This window comes from Ursus arctos, unplaced genomic scaffold (assembly GCF_023065955.2).
Source record: "Ursus arctos isolate Adak ecotype North America unplaced genomic scaffold, UrsArc2.0 scaffold_7, whole genome shotgun sequence".
NCBI lineage: Eukaryota > Metazoa > Chordata > Mammalia > Carnivora > Ursidae > Ursus > Ursus arctos.
This window is the reverse complement of record NW_026623089.1, coordinates 20,569,261-20,587,195: the sequence shown is the minus strand read 5'-3', so window position 1 is coordinate 20,587,195 and position 17,935 is coordinate 20,569,261.

Genomic DNA, 17,935 nt, shown 5'->3' with positions numbered 1-17,935 from the left:
AGTGTCCTTTTCTCTGTCTAGATCTTTTCTTAAGATTTGTCCTTGCCTCATCCTACATTAGCCTGACACACATGCATATATGTACTGTTTTGTTTTCATGTCCACATTTGACAGAGGAAGCAGCTGATGGGTTTGAACCCAGACTTACTGACTCCATAGCAGACTACACTCTATGACGAAAGTGTTCTGTGTCAACACTCTACCTAAATCAAATAATAAAAGCAGCAACTTTTAACACAATTGATGACTCATACCTTTTCAAACTACAATCTTCCTGTAGTCAGTTTTCTTTTCTTTTTTTTTTTTTTAAAGATTTTATTTATTTATGTGACAGAGAGACAGCCAGCAAGAGAGGGAACACAGCAGGGGGAGTGGGAGAGGAAGAAGCAGGCTCCCAGAGGAGGAGCCCTATGTGGGACTCGATTCTGAAACGCCGGGATCACGCCCTGAGCCGAAGGCAGACGCTTAGCGACTGCGCTACCCAGGCACCCTGTAGTCAGTTTTCTGACACCACTTTTTTTTTTTTTTTTGTATTGAGGTTTATTTGGCATACATTATGTGAGTTTTATAATGGTTCGATATTTGCATATATTGTGAAATGATCACTACAGTAGGTCCAGTTAACATCCATCACTATATATTGTTAAAAAAATTCTTTTTTTCTTGTGATGAGAACTTTTAAGACCTACTCCCTTAGCATACGTTTTTCAAACATGCAGTAAAGTATTATTTATTATAATCACCATGCTGTACATTACATACTTATATGACTTATGATATTTATATTAAAATTGGAAATTTATACCTTTGACTCCTTTTACCCATTCCACTCAACCCCCACCTCCAGCCTCTGGCAACTACCAACCTGTTCTCTCTATATAGGAGGATTTTTGCTCTTCTTATTTCACATATAGGAGAGATCATGGGGTACTTGTTTTTCTCTGTCTGACTGACCACTTAGCATAGTGCACTTGAGGTCCATGCACATTGTGGCAAGTAGCACATTATGGATTTCATTCATCTTATGGATGAATATTGTATATGAATATATATATATATTTATATATTTAGGTGCTCGTATGTTGAGTACATAAATATTTATAAGTATTATTCTTCCAGTTGGATTGACCCCTTTATCATTATACAATGTCCTGTGCTGACCTTTAATTTTTAAATCTCATGTAACTGTAGAGGGTGTGTATTAAGAACTGTCCAATGGAAATAAAGAAGTCACAAATACATTGTATATATGTAGTTTTAAATTTTTGGGGGGCGCCTGGGTGGCTCAGTCGTTAAGCGTCTGCCTTCGGCTCAGGGTGTGATCTTGGCGTTCCAGGATCGAGCCCCACGTCAGGCTCCTCTGCTGGGAGCCTGCTTCTTCTTCTCCCACTCCCCCTCCTTTTGTTCCCTCTCTCACTGGCTGTCTGTCAAATAAATAAAAATCTTAAAAAAAATAAAAATAAAAAAATTTTCTGCTCTCTACTTAAGAGATGTGGCTACTTTTTAAGGAAAAAAAAAAGAGAAAAGGTAAATTTAATTTTAATTATATAGTATTTAACTTCATATATCCAAAATGACATTTTAGGGGCACCTGGCTGGCTCAGGCAGTTAAGCCTCTGCCTTCTTTTCAGGTCATGATCCCCAGGTCCTGGGATTGAGCCTCACATTGGGCTCCCTGTTGAGTGGAGAGCCTGCTTCTCTCTCTCCCTCTGCTGCTCTCCCTGCTTGTGCTTGTGCTCTCTCTGTCAAGTAAATAAAATCTTTTTAAAAAATGGCATTTCAACATTTAATCAGTATTGGAGTTATCTATAAGATATTTTACATTTTTTTTTTACTAAGTTTCAGAATTCATTTTATACTCACACTTAACATTTCAACTTGGACTAGCCATATTGCAAGTGCTCAGTAAGTGCATGGTTATTGGCTAATGGCTAGGGCAGCAAAAATCTATACCCAATATTCTTGTTTTCCAGACTTGCTGCTTAAACTGCTCAGCTTTCACAGTTTGAATTTAGGTTGAAAGGCTAATCAGCACTCAATCCAAAAGTGAATTGTCAGAAAATTATTTTTTCTTAATGGAGAATTCAGCTCCTGAGCTTCTGTTAATGACTTAATTGGCAAGGGATAATATATTTGTCAAGGGGGCAGATTTCCATTTGTTTAATTAAATAAAGATGGAGATTAAAATTACTGATCTCTTTGAGTTACTTCAGGCTGTAACTACAAGAGCTTCACTGCACTTCTCTGAAATATGAAAGACACCAGAGCTAAGAACTTTTTCAAAAGAAACAACAGCCACCCAAGCCAGTCACAAGGGACAGGCAGGGCATTATCAGAGCCCCTTTTGGGGCAAGTTCTCCTTCTCCAGTGGTCATCGTAAATTACTTAGTCATTTGTTTCCACAGTTCTCTGAAGTTCTGGGACTTTGAGTGCCAGTGATGCAGGGTATACATCTTCTGCACGTAGAATATGTCAGTATAATCACAGCTGTTTATTCTCTTCCATTATGTTTCACCAGTGGGACCAGTAGGCAACTGCAAGTGGGGATTGGTGGGGAGTAATGTATTCCTGGATATTTTCCTCTGGATGGGAGCTACTTGCTTATGATCCCCAAGCAAATCTGATGCATCCCAGTCTTATCACACACCCAATATATTGACCCTTATTCTCCAAAGAACTTTCTTATACATCACATCATTTTTTTCTGTCATTTCCAACATTGTGAGTTACATTAGGCCTTTATTATCTTCATTTACAAATGAGGGAAGTGAGGCTCAAAGGTTTTTCAATGTTTTACCCTACTTTTGTCTTTCACTTTGCAAACTGTCCTCCACATTCCTCCTAGAGTGACACATGTAATATAAAATCTATGTAATGCTCTGACTAAATGTTCCCTGCTGATATCTGCCATTGTACCAACTCCTTGGTATGACCCATAGGTCCCTCCATGGTCTGATCACCTGTCCCTCTCTGTAGCCTAATTTCTCCCCTCTGCACAGTCAGAATGATACCCATACTGGTCTATGAATCATCATAACACATGTTTTTTGAGTATTTACTATATCCTAGCTATTGTTGTAAATGGTGTACATGTATTAGCTTATTCATTGAAAGCGTACGATGTACTTTGCAGGGGTTTTCTTGGGGGGGGTTAAGAAATCATTTTATTCATGTATTTGTTTATTTATTATGTTCAGTTAGTCACTGTATAGTACATCATTAGTATTTGATGTAGTGTTCAATAATTCATTAGTTGCATATAACACTCAGTGCTCATCATAACACATGCCCTTCTTAATACCCATTACCTGGCTACCTCATCCCCCCACACCCTGCCCTCTGAAACCCTCAGTTTGTTTCCCAGAGTCCGTAATCTCTCATGGTTTGTCTCCCTCTCCAATTTCTCCCCCTTCAGTTTTCCCTCCCTTCCCCTATTGTCCTTATGTTCTACATATGAGTGAAACCATGTGATAATTCTCTTTCTCTGCTTGAGTTGTTTCACTTAGCATAACCCCCTCCAGTTCCATCCATATCGATGCAAAGGGTGGGTATTCATCCTTTCTGATGGCTGAGTAATATTCCATTATATATATGTACCACATTTTCTTTATCCATTCATCTGTTGAGGGACATCTCGGCTCCTTCCACAGTTTGGCTATTGTGGACAATGCTGCTATGAACATTGGGTTGCATGTGCCCCTTCTTTTCACTATGTCTGTGTCTTTGGAGTAAATACCTAGTAGTGCAATCGCTGGGTCATAAGGTAGCTCTATTTTTAACATTTTGAGGAAACTCCATACTGTTTTCCAGAGTGGCTGTACCAGGTTGCATTCCCACCAACAGTGTAAGAGTGTTCCCCTTTCTCCACATCTTCGGCCAACATTTGCTGTTTCTTGTTTTGTTAATTTTTACCACTCTAACTGGTGTAAGGTGAGTTGTATCAGTTGTATACACCCAGGTCACCACTACAGGAAACAAGGTATAGGTCACATCCACCCCTCAGGAATTATCCTCATGCCCCATTTTGGTCAATTCCTCATTGAAAGGAGCTCTTCAGATCTTAAGATCTCTGCATTTTATTGTATGATTATTTTAATTTTTAAAATATAACATAGGCATATAGTATATTAACTTCATTAATGCCTCCAGCAACTGAATTTCTTATTCATCCGCTTACTCTTTGTTCTCACTCTCAGGATTACCTGATTCTCAGACTATTTTCAGTCTCTGATTATGGTATATTATGGCCAAATTCAGTCACTTATTATCTTGACAGATTTGGGACAAATATTCAAATATGTGAAACAAGCAATTATGTTTTAAATAATATTTGTGTCTCTCCAGCAGTTCTTGAGTGTTAGGCACACATAACATGTACCACGACTATGTCAGTCTAGGATAAGGGTCAAGATTACAGGCCCTGGTGAAATGTAAATCAAAACCACAATGAGATGTCACCTCACCCTTGTTAGAATGGCTATCAGCAGAAAGGCACGTGCCCTAACAAGTGTTGATATTCATGAGGATGTGGAAAAAAGGGAACTCTTGTGTGCTGTTAGTGGGAATGTAAATTGGCCACTGTAAGAAACAATGTGGAGATTTCTCAAAAAATTAAAACTGCCTTATAATCCAATAATCTCACTTCTGGGTTAATATCCAAAGAAAACAAAATCACTATCCTAAAGAGACATCTGTATTCCCGTGTTCATTGAAACATTATTCAGAATAGCCAAGACATGACAGCAACTTGCATGTCCACCAAAAAATCAGTGGATAAAGAAAATGTGTTACATGTATGTAGTGGAATATTATTCACCCATAAAAAGGTAATCTTGACTTTTGCAACAACATGGATAAACCTGAAGAACATTATGCTAAAAGAAACCAGAAAGAGAAACAAATACTGCATGATATCACTTATATGTGAATAGATTAAAACTGAAGTTACAGAGATAGAGTAGATGAGTTGCCAGAGGCTGTGGGAAATGGGAGAAGTCAGTCAAAGGGTACAAACTCCCAGTTATAAGACGAATGAGTTCTGGGGGTCTAAGGTAGAGTATGGTCACTGTCGTTAACAATATTGTATTATATACCTGAAAATTGCCAAGAAAGAAATCTTAAAGTTTCTCACTAAAAAAAAAAAAAAAAAAAAAGGTATTCAGGTGTTAACTCATCTTATTGTGGTAGTCACTTTGCAATCTATAGGTTTATCAAATCACCATGTTTAACATCTTAGACTTAGAGTGTTATATGTCGATTACATGTCAGAATAGGAAAAAGAAATGTTGGCCTTGGGGTCACACTGTTTGGGTTTGAATCTGGCTCTCCATTTTATATACTTATTGCATCCTCAACAACAACACTATGAGCATGTATTAACTCCATTTATGAGATGAGGAAAAGCGGGGCTTACAAAGGCCAAATAGCCTGCCTAACTTACACAGCCAATAAGGAAAAATAGATTTGGTCGACCTGTTCTGAGTACAAAGGCCATGTCCTTAACTGATAGAACTATGACAGGACCAAGACCTGCTGGTTCAGATGCCTTTATCTTTGTCGCTCTCTTCTACTCTGATACCTCTTTCCTGCTAAAAGCAGAATTTGTCTACTAGAACCAATCATAGTATGCATCTCTGAAAATTAAAAGGGCTCCCCCAAGAAGAATTTGATATGTTGCTGAATGTTGAATGTAAATGTTTACTTAATGTCTTAAAGATGCTGGAGATGCTTTTTTTTCCTTTTTAATTTAGTGTTCATATATGTAGAGTTTTTTTTTTTTTTTAAGATTTTATTTATTTATTCGACAGAGGGAGAGACAGCCAGCGAGAGAGGGAAGACAAGCAGGGGGAGTGGGAGAGGAAGAAGCAGGCTCATAGCGGAAGAGCCTGACGTGGGGCTTGATCCCAGAACTCCGGGATTACGCCCTGAGCCGAAGGCAGACGCTTAACCGCTGTGCCACCCAGGCGCCCCCATATATGTAGAGTTTTGAACTTTTAAAATTAAATATGTATTTCCTTAGATTTTTTAAAATTATAGTATCTTAATAGAATTTTCTAGTAGTTTGACTTAATTTAAATGACATTATTGTTGTTAGCTTAAATATTTGTTTTTATCTCCAGAATCAAACTATACTTTTACATGTCAGAGGCTTATGTAGTCCTTTCTAAGTCCTTTCTTCTTGCTATAACAAGGTAGTTACATCCTGATGTCGATGGGCCTTATAAAACTTTGTTTTTCTTAACAAGTTTTTTTTTTCTTCTTTGGAGAGTTTATATATTAGAGTGACTTTAATCTTACCTCAAGGAGAATTTAGCTATGCTTCCACTTTATAGGTTAACAAAAGCTTCCATTTACTTTTAAATTATTGAGCACTGCACTCTGCTATTACTAATTAGATGCTAATTAATGTTCTTTTACTTGCTCATTTATTTGGAATCTTCCTTTTTCTTCATGTCAGGGTCCCTGAAAGTGTGTAAATTTCATTAATGGCTTTTACCTGCTCTTTAAACAGATTGTGGAACAAAGTAGTCTTTTGAAAATTATAGCGGGCCAACATCCACATTTGACAAAGACACAAAATTCTAGGAGATATTATTAACCTGACAGTAATTACTAACTTCAGTGAGAATGCTGCACAGCAAGATGCTCTAGGAATTTCTTAACTGATATAAATCAGCTCTTTAAAGTTTGCTTTTAACATTGAGCCTCTGAGAAATCACAAGAAAAAGATTAAAGGACAAGACTTAAAATGCTGGGATAAACGTTTTAAAACTAACATATAACAAGTATGTGCTTATTTTATTTCATCTTTAAACAGTTTTGCTTCATGGCAAACTGTTTGCTTAATGGCGAGGATTACTAATCCCCTTTTATAGGGGAGAAGAGTTAGACTTCCAGCATTGACATGAATTGTCTGGAAGGGAGAACCCCATGCAGAGGGGCAGCATGTACAAAAGACCAAAACTCAAAGAAACATGGCAAGTTAGAGAAAGAGAAGGAAGAGCTGAGTCGAGGCTCGTGTTCCAGGCAGAGCTGGTATATCCGGGGTCACTAAGAAAAGGTTAAAAGTTTGGGGACTCATCCCGTGTATTTGAATGATCACTCTCACCACAATGTGAAGAATGGATTAAGAAGGATAAGGGAGAAGTAGAGCTTCATAGCCAGTAAAGATGATAGCGCTGATGAGGATATTGGCAGGTCAAGGGAGCACAGATCATCTGAGAAAGATTTTGTAAGTAAACTGATAAGAATGTCCAAGACCAAGGGAGAGGCAGGTGTTGAGGATGATTTTCAGGTGTTCAAATCACAAAACTAAGTAGAAGGTGGAAACGTTTTATTTATTTATTTATTTATTTATTTATTTATTTATTTGGACAAAGAGCCTTGGAAAAGGGGGAAAAAGTCAAGTATTGTAGATTGGGTTAACCAAGGAAATAGACTCTGAGGCTGAGATTTGTAGGCAGGATGTTTATTGAGTAGTCCTCCAAGATACCACACTTGTAAAGGAGTGAGAAAAGGGACACTTCAGAGAAAAAGGTAGACAGAAAGGATGTAGTCACAGCAGAAGCCTCTGCCATTCCCACAGGGGAGTATGACGCTGGAATGGTCTTATAAGAATGTCCCAAATTGAAGTGACTAGAGAGAGTACATTGGCTAATCATTGATAAGAGATTCCTCTGGGGAAAAGTTTGGCCTCAGATGAGACAGTTTCCAGCTGCTGACCGCATTTCCTGAGACCAGTGGGATCCACTGACCTTTCAGTAAGCAAATGTTCTGGTAGCAGAGCAAATGAGTGAATTGATCCTGTACGGGCACAGGAAATGCAAGTCAGTATCTACTACATTCCACTCTTAGCAGCTCTCAGATCCATTGGAAACAGCTTCTCTACAATTCTACTGAGACTTTCCCTGAGAAATCTTTCTAAATTATTGGGATGGACCATATTCCCTGTGGCTAAAACTAGTTTTGAGACTGCAACTGGTATTGTATCTCTCTCTCGTACTGCACATTTAGATTTCCCTCAAACTTGTTGGTATATTTTCTGGTTTAAGAGGCTTATCAGGTTGAGTGATCCAGATCTTCCATGCTAAGGTGTGAAAACCCGATCACCATGCCCTTCTTGGGCCATGGCCACATCACTTATCAATGTGCCAAAAACAATGAATAAGGGAATACTGAGAAGTGCTACATGGAAATACTGAGTGATCTTTCCTGCCCAGATCTATGTGGCAGAAATGTAAACTATCCCTATTTGTCACCTTCCACCCCCCTGCCAATGTTGTGTAACAGCAACTCTGTATTTTTATGATGATAGAGGCCAGTTGCTTCTCCTGGACTGATGACTCCTTTCTTTGTCTACTGGTGTCCCCACACAAGTAGCTTTCAGTGATTGGGCAATAAACAAACATTAAAGCTTACCCTCTTCTTCCTTAGAAGCTTCCCTCTCTTTAAACCAGAAACTTTCCCTTTTTTGCCCTCCAGATACAGGAGATAAGAGACTCATTATATGCTACCACAAAGACCCTCTGAGTTTTCAACCTCGTCTTAAATTGTTCTTAGACAATCAATAACCCAGTTTTAAAAAATAAATCAATGCTGCTTCCAGAACATTACTTAACACCATTAAAAGGCATTGGAGCCAACCAGTTTAAACATAACTACCTGGGAATTATGTGTCTGCCAAAATTACATATAGGTTAAACTTGAAATTTATGATTTTTTTCTGTTCATCTGGATAGTTTAAAATGTGATTTATATTTTATGGTTGAGGTCCTGGACAAAGCACCTTCTCTGTCCTGTCTTGCTGAAGACCGTAAGCAGCCTCCAAAGGAGAAAAGTGCAAATTGGTTTTCAGAGATGGAGCAAGAATGTGTTGGAGAGAAACCATGGCTGGAAATGAGAATGATGTGGGTTTTTTTCACATGACCTGAGAAATGTGTAATGTATCTGTTTCCTCTCAGAGTTACAGACTACATGTTTAATTATTGAAGCCCCAAGTCAGATGCCATGCTTTTGATAAACTCCAACTCCGATTTTCCTTTGTTTGAAAGTACAGTAAACCCCTTTGATAGAAGCCTGTCTCTGCCTCTCTATCCGTCTCTCTCACTCACACACACATAGACTTAAGTTAGGTATAACCTAACATACAGTAAATAAAAGACCAGACCCTCATACTCTGCCTTTTTTCTTAAGTATAGTCAGCACACAATGTTATGTTAGTTTCAGGTGTAGGACATAGTGATTCAACTTCACTGTGATGTCATGTTCATCACAAATATAGCTAGCATTTTTTACCATACAATGCTATTAAAATAACATTTACTATGTTCTCTATGTTGTACCTCTTATTCCTATGACTTATTCATTCCAAACTGGAAGCCTGTAAATCCCACTCCTCTTTACCCATTTTGCCAATTCTCTCACTCCCCTCCTCTGGATACCATCAGTTCTCTGTATTTATAGGTCTGATTCTATTTGTTTATTTGTTTTTAAGATTCCACAGATGAGTAAAACCATATGGTATTTGGCTTACTCTAACTTAGCATAATACACTCTAGGTCCACCCAGGTTGTTGCAGATAGAAAGATCTCATCCTTCTTTATTGCTGCATAATATCCCATTCTGTATCATGTATGTATATATGTATATGTGTGTATGTGTGCATATACATACCACATCTTCCTCACTCATTCATCTACTGATGGACACAGGTTGCTTCCATATCTTGGCTATTGTACTTGGCAATAAACAAAGGGGGGCAAAAATCTTTTCAAATTAGTGTTTTTGTTTTCTTTGGGTAAATACCTAGTAATGGAATTATTGGATCATATGGTACTTATTTTTTTTTAAAGATTTTATTTTATTTATTTGACAGAGATAGAGATAGCCAGCGAGAGAGGGAACACAAGCAGGGGGAGTGGGAGAGGAAGAAGCAGGCTCATAGCGGAGGAGCCTGATGTGGGGCTCAATCCCATAACGCCGGGATCACGCCCTGAGCCGAAGGCAGACGCCCAACTGCTGTGCCACCCAAGCGCCCCGGATCATATGGTACTTCTATTTTTAATTTTTTGGGAGACTGCCATAGTATTTTCCACAGTGGTTATACCAATCTACATTCTTACCAACAGTGCATGAGGGTTCCCTTTTCTCCATGTCCTTGACAGTACTTGTTATTTCTTGTCTTTTCTGTTTTAGCCATTCTAACAGGTGTGAGGTGATATCTCACTCTAGTATTGATTTGCATTTTCTTGATTAGTGATGTTGAACATCTTTTCATGTGTCTATATACTTTACATGGTTTTTACTTGTGATTTTTATAAACTAAGTTTTTGTACATTTTGTTTTCAAAGCTATCCTATGTAGAACAGTCAGGTTTTTGACATTCACCTCTAAAAAAATAATGATCAGTGGTTATCTGAAGAAGGACTCTTCACACTAAAAATCAAAACCTCCAATTCATGATGGCCTCCACACCCTGCCTTCTTGTAATGTCCCTTTCTTTATGCTGCCCGGCAGCCCCTCCCCTCTTACTCTGAACTGTGGGACCTGAACCAGTAACTTGAGCTTCCTATACACTGGTTTCTACAACTATAAAAAAGATAGTCAAATGTTTCTTCACATACTATTTTATAAATGAGATAATCTCTTTCTCTTTGGGATTAATTCTTCTATCACTATTACTTCCTTTCTGGGAAGACCACCAACAGGTGTTCTCACTCTTGTAGTGTACCCTTTATCTCTGTGACCAATTTGTCTTCACACAGAGGATGAGGAGATGATTTTGTAAAGGTGGTGGGTGGGGACCTGGAATGTGGAGACCCAAAGAGCAGGGACTGACCAACAAGTGAATTCAGATATTTAAAAAAAATTAAGAATATTAACTATCATATTTCTCAAAAAGTGGCCCCCAGCTACCAGGTTGACCTTGGATAATTATTAAACCTTGAGATTCCTCAACTTTACCCCAGATGTACTGCATCAGAACCAGTGGACTTTTGTTTACAGCTTTGCCTTTTTTTTTTTTTTTTTTTTTTTTTTTTTTTTTTTTTTTTTTAGAAGCTTTGTTTAGCTTTGCTGAAATTTCTTTGTGCCTATTACTGTAGGGGCTTAAAAGGAGATATAAATAAGAAAAAAAAAGATGTTTCTAGCTTTAACAAATTTTAGTTTTGCAGGAGTAATTGACAGTTCTTGCCTACTCCCACACCTAGAGCTACCCTGTGGTGGGACGAATGGAACCAGCTCTAGCTCTCTCCCAGGCTGCAACTGTACTATACAGGCTAGTGTTCTGTAAACCACTTCAAGTAAGCTCAGTGTGTCATATAAAGAAATACATCAGAAGAGCAGCCACAAACTTGTGTGCTCTTAAAGGAGCCTTAGACTGCAGTCCTCAGATCCACAGGAATCCAGAAACTCACGAAAATGAAGTCATACTCACAGCCCCCAGGATATCACCAGCTCTGCATAACAGGTGTAAAATGAAAACTTGCTCATAGTGGATAATGTATTCTTTTTATTAGTTCCAAGCCAGTAGCAAAACTGAAGTGACTTATTAATAATTGCCACTTTTATATGCACTCTAACACCTGTGAGGTGTGTTTCACTTTTGCTTCAGGAGTTCAAATTGACTAGTGCTGCATTATTGATTTTTAGTTTTCCATTTATGAAAATATGCAACAAAAGAACCCACAAATGTGTCTTAACCTCTTTTAAGCCATGCATATAATTCTTTTGTAAGCAAAAAAGGAAGAGAAAAAATTTCATTTCTTGATACTGATAGTCTCAAACAGAGCAGGCAAGGAACTAGAGGGTTGCTAAATAGCTCCCCTCAGCCACTTTGACATTCACACTATATGTGTCTTTGAAGATATTTTTTATATACCCACGTTACCACTTGTGTCAAAGTGGACAAGTCACAGAAGAGAAACAAATTTTGTGAATGGACTATCTAGTTTCTGGTTTTATGAAAGAAAATTCTAAACTTAATCTATATTCCTTATTAGCTGATTTTCTTTATTTTTGCTAGAAAGTCAAAGATCTAAACAATATCTTTGCATTTGCTTTTTCCTGTGTGTTTCCCTTTGTACCTGCATTTTGCTCTACTCCTATGTATCTGCCTGCCTCTCAAGCTCTCTGCCAGTTAGGGAATAATCCTTGTTTTTTCTCTCTCTCTCTATCTCTCTCTCTCATAGATACTTACTGGAAAATTTCACAACCTCTTGCCTTATTCAACCCCAACTTTTGTTTTCCCCAAAGGGGTATTAAATATTTGTGCGTAAATGATTTTTTAAATTTTTAGATCATATTCCATGTCAAACTTAGTCTCTTTTGTCTATAGCCATATTTAAATCATCACCAATAGTTTTACTGAAGCCATGCACACCTATGATAAACACTTCATAATTAAAAACCTTTTTATGGCACTGCTTCCCACTTGAAATCTTCTCCGTGGATGCAATCACTATTAATCATTTCTGACTCTAGGACTTTGGGTGGTTAACTCAAACTTCTTTAGGGCATGCTCCTATGTCTATATTTTGGTTTATCCACTTATGAACTGTCTTTATTTTCCATGTTTTCCTAATTTCTCCTCCTTGTTATCTCTGTTTAAATGTTGAGTTTAAAGAGAGAAACTTAGAAGAAATGAGGAAATTTCAGCTCCCTTTCCAGTGCCCTGGTTACCAGGGATGGATGCCTACCCAAGGACAACACTGCTCCGAGACCAAAGGTCATAAAGCTATCTCAGGGATGGGGGCTAATGTAAATGTAGGGTTCCACGCGTCACTGCTTTTATTCATTCACTGCATTGTAGGACAAGGCATAGAAATCATCCAGAATCCCCTGCATGAGCAGCAATCTTAGGAAAAAATTAAATGATCTTTGAGATGCCATGAGAACTGCTCTGACATTAAGGTGTCTTTCCCTTTCTCTACCCTCTGCGTCTTTACAGCATCAACATGTATAATCAGACCTGGATTTTTACAACTGTCAAAATAGATGAGGTGCAGCATAAATCCCATTGTTTTATTCTGCTGCACTTGAGGTTGGTTTTCTAAACCAATTATTTAAAAATACAGCATTATTGCCTTATCTCCTTAGGGCAATGGAAGAGAACTTACTATAAATCAATGCCCAAATTTCATCCAGAGTCAGTCTGTGGTGATAGGGGGGGGGGAAGAGAGATCTCTTATGAAATAGACTGTCCAAGAATCAAAGAAAAAGACTAAGAGAAGGTAGCAGAAGAATATGCATGATTAACTACTATGGAGAAAGCCAAGAGAATACTCCACCAACAGAAAATATCTAATGAGAAGGGAGCTATTTTTAATTTGGATGTAAATAAAATTTTTCATTGAGTATAGAATTTAATCTATGAGAGTCTTATCCAGAATATTAGTTAGCAAAGATAATTTGACAAGATTTTAATAATGAGAAAAATAAAAGACAAGGAGGAAAAAGGAGGAAGAAAGTGATAGTGGCAACTTAACAAAATAAGAATTGAGGGGAGTTAATCGGAGTACAATATGCTTATGTACAAAAGCTATAATAACATCTTTCCCAATGACTTTCGGAATGGTGTCAACAGACTACAATCACATGGTTTTATGCAGAAAGGCATGTAATACAAAATCATAACACTGTTTATTTGGGGGTATTTTTAATTTTTCAAAACACTTTGATATTTGTTTCATAATTTTAATGTTGAAGTGGCTGCAAGAAATAGATGGGGTAAGAGGTTTAGATAAAGACAAAGATAACTCACAGAAGGCAAATGACAATTACTGAGCCCGGACTTCAGCTCTCTTCTCCCTAATGCTAAGCACTTTCAACTAAAGTTAAAATTTAAAGTGACTGAAACAAACACAAAACAAAAACCCTGATTGTCTTTTGAATATAGGGATCGTTAAAAAGTAGTGCTTTCCTCTTTTTTCTGGTTAGCAAATTCTGAACCCTTCTTCAGATCCACGTAAGTTTCTTTCCTCAAAAAGCAGCTTATTATCCACATTATATTTTGTATACTCCCACAATTAAAGTGAAGGGTGTGAAATTCAGATAGATTGATAACCTACCTTGATAGTCTTCCCAGTATACATGTCTCTAAGTCAAGATTTGGAAATAGAGTTCAGCAGGCACATCAAGAAACAGACTCTTAACTATAGAGAACACATTGATGGTGACCAGAGGGGAGGTGTGTGAGTAAATCAGGTGATGGGGATTAAGGAGTACACTTGTGATGAGCGCTGGGTGTTGTATAGAAGTGTTGAATCACTATACTGTACACCTGAAACCAGTATATATGATAACTGGGATTTAAATAAAAACTTAAAAAAAAATCAAAAAGTGTATTTTAAATTTTAAATCAAATTTGATCAAATCTGTCCCAAAATTTCTACATGGATGCCATTAGACAAATAATCTTAACTCTTTAAGCTTTACTTTTTCAAATGTAATACAGTAAAATAATAAAGTCTGGTTGAAATTAACATAGGAAATTTTGCCTCCCACCTTTACTATTTTTCCAAGTGATTTTGATGTGGCCAAAAATAAAGGAACTTATTCCCTGGACCTCAGGTTTGTCATAGGAACCAGAATAGACTAATCAGGAAATTTCTTCCCCCCCAAACTAACCATATATTTGTTAATTAATGGACATGTGACCTAAGGGAAGTGAAATCATTTGTGTTCTTCCTTGACCATTCTTAGAGCAAGAAGGGGTACTTACCTCTCATAGCTATAGACGACCCTTGTTTCTCATCCCTGCCATGTAGACAAGTCATGTTATTGAAAGAAGAGAATGATTCACATCTAAAGGAGCAGGGTGGAGGAAGGAAGAGTGGGAGACAGGGAGGAGAGACAGAGAGAAAATTATTGAATAAGTGTTCTAACAGATTAAATATTACTTTCCCAGTATCTTGATTAATTATTATTTGCTAACTCTCCTCACTTTATTTAAAGCTACATGGAATTGGGGTTTTCCCATAGAAATTGGAAGAGTTCTGACTAATAAAAAAACCTGGTAGGGTTGTAGGGTTACAATGAGCATTGAATTAATTAAAACATTTAAATGTTCAGTACAATGCCTGACACACAGTAATCTTACAATGAATGAAGGTGATGATGATACTGATTCCTTCTCTTCATTCCTGGAGCGTTTTCTGTAGAGCACCATATAAATAGTAGGTATTCACTCAATTCTGTATGGAAGATACAAGAGTTAAAGAATTAGGACTGAAAGAGAACTTTGAATCATATAGGAGAGTAATCAATTTCTCTTGTCAGGTCTAACCACCCACTACTTTCTATCAGTTTTATTTTCATTCATTCTTATCATCGTTAACTCAGATTGAAACCTCAACTTAGGTTCAGACTTGAAAAAAATAGTTCAATCTCTGCTCTCTGTGTTTCTATTTGGAGGAGCAAATGCATCTGTTATCTCGTAGACACTGTGACTGTGTTGCACTGATTGCACCTGGCTGTCATTTATGTGAATTTAAAGTCCTGGATCATGGTGGTCACTCCCAAGTATTCTCTGTGGCTGTCTTGAGAAAAGGGGACTCCAAAGGCAGTTCAGAATAAAGGCTACTTGGAATTTAAAAAAGGGGGGGGCGGGGGAGGGAAGTGATACAGTTAAAACCTATAAGTCTTATTCAGATGATACATAGAGAAGGAAAACTGTGTTAGAAGAGTTTAAAACAATTTGAGAGAAATATGATAATTACCACAGGCTTACTATTCATGACCATTAGCTATTATTTTCTTCATCTGTGTCCACGTTATCATGATAATCTTGTGGTTAACTCCTCAACCTTAGCTTTCAAACACACAAGTGCATTTAGATTGCATATCCAGGAGTCTACTCAACAATTTTTAAGAAAGGACTTTAAGCAAAACAAAAACCCTATTGAAAGAATAAATCAGCTTTGAGAATAGTGTGATAAAAGACACATTCTTGACTCTCGTTTCTTCAGCGTAGACTTTAGCCATAGTTTGCACTTGAGGTTTTGTGGCTGCTCTGGATAAGCAGTGTCCAAATGACGGGCTGGCATAGGGATTCAGTGTAAATGTTTCCATGCCTCTGTGAGAAAGTGTCTTGAAAAAAATAAAACAGAATGTGGGCACGAGGTAGCTGCTGTAATGGGGGTGAGTGTTTTACAAACTGTTTGACTTATAAATACCTTTTATAATCGGAACAGTCACTGTTATGTAGTCACCAGCATCTACTTCTTATGCCTCTTGGGGCACATAGCAAGTCTGTATTTCTTCGTTCCTTTCTGTTAGATGTAGCCATGTGACTGTTTTGGTCAATGGCATGTGGGCCCCAGTGATGCAGTCCACTTCCCTGTCTTCCCTCTTGCTCTTTGGCTCTTTTTGTGGGCTAATGTAGAGGATCCTGCTAAGGTTCCTAAGGGAAGGAAGAGCCTCAAAGTGGGGGAAAAAATGTGAATCCCTGTTTGGGGAATGAAAGGGCACCTAACAATGAGAAACAAGGTCACTGGGGATTCATATATTATTAATGCATTTTTACTGTGGTAAGCTACAATGACTTTTGGGTATGTTTGTTATGGCAGTTAGGGATATTCACCCTAAATCACATAATTGTAATATGTAAACTCTTGGACCCCTTAAAATTACCTTTTAAATATTTTTTAAATAAATATGTTTTAGATCAGTATATCACTAAAAACACATAACAAATCAAATACAAAATACAATATATAGGTTTTTTTTTACATTATAGAACAAGTCTTAACTTCTTGTCATTTGACAAATTGTGCCTGATTTTTAGTTTATATGATAATTTGCTAATACGTTTATGTAAATTATATTGCTATTTTGGTTTTAGTTGATGCTGTCTAGTGCAAGGCTGCCTGGGTTTGAATTACAGACTAGCTCTATGAAGTTGGGTGACACATGCAACCTCTTTAAGGCTCAAAATCTCCATCTAGAAGATAGGGATAATAATCTTTACTTAATAGTGTATTACCATTATCTCATCCATGAAATGAGATCTTATAGTACTTATCTCATGGGTTGTTCTTAGAATTATTAGTTGACACATATAAAAGTTTTAGGTTTCATCAATAATATTTTAACTGCCATATGATCACATCTTGGAATCTATACCCTGTGGGAGAAGATAATCACTTTCTGGATCAGTGACACTGCCTCTAAGTCTTTGTAGAAACTTAGAGTTAGATGGGGGTTTTAGAGAGCATCTCTACTTTTCAGTCCATCCCCCAGCTTAGCAGCCAGGATAATTGTAGAATGCAAACCTGATCATCTCACTACCCCCTCTCACCTCCCCAGTACCTACCCATACCCGTCCATTGCCATACAGTGTATTTCAGTAACTTTCTGCTGCTCATACAATTAAATTCTCAACGTGATTGAAAAACCCTTTGTGGTCTTGTCTCTGCCAATGACTCCAGGTTCCCTTCCTCCCCATTCTAGCCTCTTTGTCTTCTACTGTTTCTGTTGTTTGCTTGCTTGTTTTTTTCCCGAACCCACAGGGACTTTGTATTGGTAATGTCTCTTCTGGCAATACTGTTCCTAGTTACGTTTTTCAAATCTCAACTTAATTACAACTTCCTCAAGAAAGACTTCTCTTACTTCTCAAAGTAGGCCAGATCTTCCTCCTACACATGTCCATACTTAGGTCTCATTCTTATTTATAGCACCAATCACAGTTCATAACTGTGCACCTATGTAGCAGACTCCTGGATAAACTGCTCAGATTCACCTTTAGGATAACATTGTTTCCTGGAATCCCTCAAATATTATCCCTCTTTAGAAATGCCTTGGCTGAAAAGAGTCTCCTTACTAGCTGGACAGCCTGCATCAGATGACTGGCTTGGGCATGGATAGAAAGTCCAGACTGCCTTACTTGACTCAGGAGGTCTCTGAGGGCTATTTAAGAGCCAGACTTCCTCACAGGAAT